The 6692-nt window shown below is 38.8% G+C and overlaps 1 pseudogene; it reads right to left on the bottom strand.

Annotated features, from left to right (window-relative positions):
• Window positions 1-5688: 5688 nt before the first annotated feature.
• Window positions 5689-6692, bottom strand: part of LOC107687730 (mast cell protease 1A-like) — a 2764-nt pseudogene continuing 1760 nt past the window's right edge.

The raw sequence follows: 6692 nt of genomic DNA on the forward strand, positions 1-6692 counted from the left end.
TTCCTTAAGTCATGAGCACCAACCACAACTGTCAGAATCTGAGATTTGTTGAAAGAGTGTATTGGAAAGATTGATTTATTGAGTCAAGATGCTTATTTATGAAAAGATACATTGTATGGTTGCACCGCAGTCCTTTTGTAAGTTAAACGTGGTTTTAACTCAACATTGCAGTTTAGACTAAACAAAATTCTTACCCATTCCAGCAATGTGCAGCAGTCAAGACAAACTCATTAGAGATAAGGAATCCACCGCAGTTGTGTTGGCCAAAAATCTGAATAGAAACCATGTAAGGTCTGGAGTGGGGTTTTGCTTCCCTGCCGTTCACTATTCCCATATGAGCTAAAAGAGATAGCACTGTTAGTTGTCTTATTCACCAGACTGATCAGTATACAATTTAGTCAATCATTCTCACCAGTTAAGGTCAGGTGTGGCAGCAGAGAGGCCAACAGGAGCAGAGTGATGATAGTCATCATGAAGACAATCAGTGAGCTCTCACTGAAAAACTCTATATAATTATAAGGATGGGTGGAGACACTGAGCTTTTTTCTCAGCTTGTGGTGTCAGTTACACTGATAATAAGAAGATATTATTTGTGTTACTTCTTGTCATCTGCATCAACTTTTATATTAAGCCACAACATACAAGAAATAAGATATGCATGTGTGTGTGTAGCTCTGGATGTCAGAGTATGGAAATGGCTTGTTGTATTTATTTCTCTTATGGCTTTATTGAAACAGTAAAGTCACAAGTGGAAATTAATTTTGTTGTGATCAATATTATGTTGTTGACTGAGCTCAGCTTTTTCTGAGATCTTGTATAGATCATATGTATGTCTAAAGAATTGTTGTATCATTCTGATGGTCTGTGAAATAATTAAATACACAATTATTTATTTTTTATTCAATAGGCCTACGTTTTTATTTGCATTACATTTATCTCTTAATTGATGATGGTTTGTGTTGCAAAAGCAGAGCAGTTTCATAACGTTCGAGATGGATGTGGTAGAACGTTACAATCAAACTGCTGGAACCGCTGATGACCACAGCTGCCCTCTGAACAGGGGTCAGATTCATGAAAATCTTAAGGAAGAATTTAAGAAAGAACTAAGGAGTTCATCAGAAGGTTCCTGAGTGCAGTTATTAAGAAGTTGTCAAGTATCTTCCCAAGCACATGCTGGAAAAAAACTTTAAAGGCCATCTTTGAAATTATTATATTAAGCACATACACTTAATATATGACTTTTAATCTTAATATATGACTTATAAAATATAACAGACTTTTTCAAACTCTGCTGCTCTGTGTTTCACGGAAACCTGGCTGAAAGACGCCATTCCGGACAGCGCGTTGAGTCTGCCGGGCTTTCAGCTGTTCAGAGCAGATCGCGACGCAGAATCAACGGGGAAATCGCACGGAGGCGGGACATGCTTTTACATCAATGAGAGGTGGTGTACAGATGTAACTGTGTTAAAGAAGATGTGCTGTTCAGATCTAGAAGTGCTCTTCATTAACTGCAAGCCGTTCTATTCGCCGCGGGAGTTTTGCTCATTCATTCTCGTCAGTGTGTACATTAATCTGCAAGCACACGTGAGCTCCGCTTTACAGAAACTCGCTGATCAGATCACAGACACAGAACAACAAAATAAAGCTCATTCTGATTCTGATTCTGATTCTGATTTTCATGGTGACTGGTTTGACGGGAGCACTTGATGTCATGTTTTAATAAAGTTTTTTTTTTTTAATGTCAAAATACATTTTCTTAACCCTCTATATTCAGTGATTGCTCTTTGATGCAACACACACAATCTGCATTTGAGGATCCCTAGATCCTTCAATTGACTATAAGTTTGGCATTCATGAGTTTATCTCCCCTAAAAATGTAAACATTGACCCTCCAAAGCACCATAAAAACATTTAGAGCCATATGCTCCAATCCCCAGCGGTAAGTGGCATTGCACAGGCATGTCTGGCAGCCAGTGGCTGGTGGCATATGCTGCTGAAAACTGCAGAACATGATGCAGTATGTTGTGGCACCTGGTGACTGACACGTGACGCTGTCTGCCAAAGCATAACATACAACCCCAATTCCAGAAAAGTTGGGACGTTTTGTGAAATGCTATAAAATCAAGAATATGTCATTTGTTCATTCTCTTTAACCTTTATTTGAGTGACTAAAGTACAAAGAAAAAAAATTCCAATGCTTTCACTGGCCAACTTTGTTTCATTTTGTAAATATAAACAGATTTTGATGGCGGTGACACACTCCCAAAAAGTTGGGACAGAGGCATGTTTAACACTGTCACATCAACTTTCCTTTTAATTACAATGCTTAATCGTTTGAAAATTGAGGATACTAATTATTGAAGCTTTGCAAGCAAAATTTTTGTCCAGTCTCTCTTGATACAAGACTTCAGATGCTCAGCAGTCTGTGATTGCCGTTTTTGCCAGTCAGTCTGGTGTCCCTTTTCCCAGAAACAAGTTGAAATGTGGACTCATCTGCTGTGTTTTTGACTATCTGAGATGAGCTCTGGCCCAGAGAACTGCATAGAACTGATGTATATTTTTCTCCTAAAGTAAGAGAGATTTAAGTTGTATTTATTGATGCTGCGGCAGACTATGTTAAGTGACAGCGGTTTTCCAAGGTACTCCTGAGCTCATGTGGCTATATTTAAAACCACAGCATGATAGTTTCTTATGAGGTGCCATTTGAGAGCTCAAAGGTCATGCACATTCAACTGAGATTTCCTGCTTTGCCCTACACAGACTAAGATTTCTATGAATTCCCTGGATCTTTTCACAATATTATGTATGGTAGCTGGTGAAAGACTTCAATTCTCAAATGTGATTTTTGATTCGTTTGACACTTCTCTCATGACATTTGGCACAAAGTGGGGAGTCACGATCCAGCTTTACTTGCAAAGACTGAAATGCTTCTCTTATACCCAAACGTGATACCCTCACCAATTCACCTGCTTACTGTGAACTGTTTCAAAACAGTTTAATTTTGATTTTCTATAACCTTTTCACTTTTATTTTGCCTCTGTCTCAACGTTTTGGGAGTGTGTTGCAAGCATCAAAATCAAAAATTGCTTATGTTTAGAAAATACATTTAAGAAAACTTTGGAAATCTTTCCTTTGTACTTTTGTCAATTAAATAAAAGTTAAAGAGAACTAACAAATTACAGATTCTTGATTTTAATGCATTTTACAAAACATCCCAACTTTTCTGGAACTGCTGTTGTAGATGAGTCATTTGTACATTTCAGTGGATTTTATGTCTCAATTAAATAATCTTGCATATTTTACATAAAATGTTAATCAGCTCTCATGTGAAATATTAGGATGATCCATGTGTTTTCTCCCTCTGATATTTTATTTATATACAGTGGGTACGGAAAGTATTCAGACCCCCTTCAATTTTTCACTCTTTGTTATATTGCAGCCATTTGCTAAAATCATTTAAGTTATTTTTTTTTCCTCATTAATGTACACACAGCACCCCATATTGACAGAAAAACACAGAATTGTTGACATTTTTGCAGATTTATTAAAAAAGAAAAACTGAAATATCACATGGTCCTAAGTATTCAGACCCTTTGCTGTGACACTCATATATTTAACTCAGGTGCTGTCCATTTCTTCTGATCATCCTTGAGATGGTTCTACACCTTCATTTGAGTCCAGCTGCGTTTGATTATACTGATTGGACTTGATTAGGAAAGCCACACACCTGTCTATATAAGACCTTACAGCTCACAGTGCATGTCAGAGCAAATGAGAATCATGAGGTCAAAGGAACTGCCTGAAGAGCTCAGAGACAGAATTGTGGCAAGGCACAGATCTGGCCAAGGTTACAAAAAAATTTCTGCTGCACTTAAGGTTCCTAAGAGCACAGTGGCCTCCATAATCCTTAAATGGAAGACGTTTGGGAAGACCAGAACCCTTCCTAGAGCTGGCCATCCGGCCAAACTGAGCTATCGGGGGAGAAGAGCCTTGGTGAGAGAGGTAAAGAAGAACACAAAGATCACTGTGGCTGAGCTCCAGAGATGAAGTCGGGAGATGGGAGAAAGTTGTAGAAAGTCAACCATAACTGCAGCCCTCCACCAGTCGGGGCGTTATGGCAGAGTGGCCCGACGGAAGCCGCTCCTCAGTGCAAGACACATGAAAACCCGCATGGAGTTTGCTAAAAAACAACTGAAGGACTCCAAGATGGTGAGAAACAAGATTCTCTGGTCTGATGAGACCAAGACAGAACTTTTTGGCCTTAATTCTAAGAGGTATGTGTGGAGAAAACCAGGCACTGCTCATCACCTGTCCAATACAGTCCCAACAGTGAAGCCTGGTGGTGGCAGCATCATGCTGTGGGTGTGTTTTTCAGCTGCAGGGACAGGACGACTGTTTGCAATCGAGGGAAAGATGAATGCGGCCAATTACAGGGATATCCTGGACGAAAACCTTCTCTAGAGTGCTCAGGACCTCAGACTGGGCCGAATGTTTACCTTCCAACAAGACAATGACCCTAATCACACAGCTAAAATAACGAAGGAGTGGTTTCACAACAACTCTGTGACTGTTCTTTAATGGCCCAGCCAGAGCCCTGACTTAAACCCAATTGAGCATCTCTGGAGAGGCCTAAAAATGGCTGTCCACCAACGTTTACCATCCAACCTGACAGAACTGGAGAGGATCTGCAAGGAGGAATGGCAGAGGATCCCCAAATCCAGGTGTGAAAAACTTGTTGCATCTTTCCCAAAAAGACTCATGGCTGTATTAGATCAAAAGGGTGCTTCTACTAAATACTGAGCAAAGGGTCTGAATACTTAGGACCATGTGATATTTCAGTTTTTCTTTTTTAATAAATCTGCAAAAATGTCAACGATTCTGTGTTTTTCTGTCAATATGGGGTGCTGTGTGTACATTAATGAGGAAAAAAAATTAACTTAAATGATTTTAGCAAATGGCTGCAATATAACAAAGAGTGAAAAATTGAAGGGGGTCTGAATACTTTCCGTACCCACTGTATATTTTTTAACATTTTCTTCAGAAACCTGCTCAGTCCAAAATCCACAGAACTACAGGAATGACCCAGATGGTAACATACGCATTTAACAGCACTCTGCAATAACAGCAGGACACAAGACAAATATAAAACCTTGCAGTACTCCCTATGGCTTTTATTATAAATTGAGATACAAAATGAAGTTACAGTTTTTGTTTAAAGTTCAGAAGTCAGTAATTGAACTTCAAGAGTCAGTAACTGTCCTTCATTTGCAAGCCGGGTTTCGGTTAGAAACTATTTTTGTGGTTTGATAAGTTTCTACAATATTCTTTTACATACATATGAAGGCTTGCATCTTGGAGCCACCAAAGACATGTATGTAGAGCATGTAGCTGCATGTAATTCTTACAGGAAACCTAAGCCTTACTTTGTGATGCATTAAAAAAACAGAGAGAGGAAACTGTCAACTAATCTCTAGTGGTGAGTTTAGGAAATTGCAGAAGTTGATTGTTAGACCTATTTTTGTTCTTTTTATTTTACTTTATTTTACACCAGTCTGAAAATGACCATGTGCCCTGCATGTAAAATTGTAATTATGGTGGTGACAATGAGGACACTTTGATGCTTGCCATGTGATATTTATTGAAAGAAGCTTTAAGAAAGAATTGAAGAAAAACAATTCTTTTTTTTCTTCAATAATTCACAAGATTTCTAATGATTTGGTGGATCCATGGAAGATATGCTGAAATCTTAGTGTACACATTAGGATGCTCAGGTGAATTGCAGAGATTAATGTCACGAAATGATACGACACCAACTGCAGTGTCTCCACAAACCAAAGGACCCCCAGAATCTCCCTGTTAAAAAAACACAGATCAACACATGACTGAAGTGCCATATATCAGTTAAGACCAGTTCATGAATTAACAAAGTCTATGGATCATCTTTTGTACGTACATCGCAGAATCTTCCATAGCCGTGTGTACACATCATCTGTGAGACTGAGTAGTAAATCTTTCCCCACCTCTTGTAACATTCTCTGTCATTCATTATATGCACGTTTGCCTCCATTAGACGACTGCTCAATGGGCCATTAGTCTGCAGTTTTCCCCAGCCCGCAACACTACAGAGAGTATTCACCTCGACATCTTCTCCATCCTTTGGTAATGATATCCATTTAACATAGTTGTTTAGTTTGACCTTTTCCTGTAGCTGTAATTCAAAAACACAACCATTATTAATAGAGAAATGTAATATTCTTTTATAAGACTGAACCGCAGTTGATTATACTGCTATTTTTTGAGGTTAGTACAGAAGCCATGAAAGCTAAGGTTTGTTTTAGTACCTCTTAAAAAAAAGAGTCTGGTTTCTACATTATTGATTTGTTTCTCTTAAAGGTTAGTTCACCCAAAAATGAAAATTAGCCAATAAATTACTCACTCTCAAGTCATCCTAGGTGTATATGACTTTCTCCTTTCAGACGAATCCAGTTGTACACGGAAGCAGCTCCAGGCGGATGACGTATCAGGTCGGTGTTGCGCATGCGCTGCTCAGAAGTGACGAACGCGGAAGCGCAGGGGAGAGATCAAAACAAAACAATGTTCATGAATTAGAAGTACAAAACGAGGATTTGTAAAAAAGGATGTCGGAGGATTTCGATATAAGCCAAGAGGAGACTGGTTTTCCTTTGCTAAAG

Source organism: Sinocyclocheilus anshuiensis, unplaced genomic scaffold (genome assembly GCF_001515605.1).
Source record: "Sinocyclocheilus anshuiensis isolate Anshui unplaced genomic scaffold, SAMN03320099.WGS_v1.1 scaffold305, whole genome shotgun sequence".
NCBI classification, from domain to species: domain Eukaryota; kingdom Metazoa; phylum Chordata; class Actinopteri; order Cypriniformes; family Cyprinidae; genus Sinocyclocheilus; species Sinocyclocheilus anshuiensis.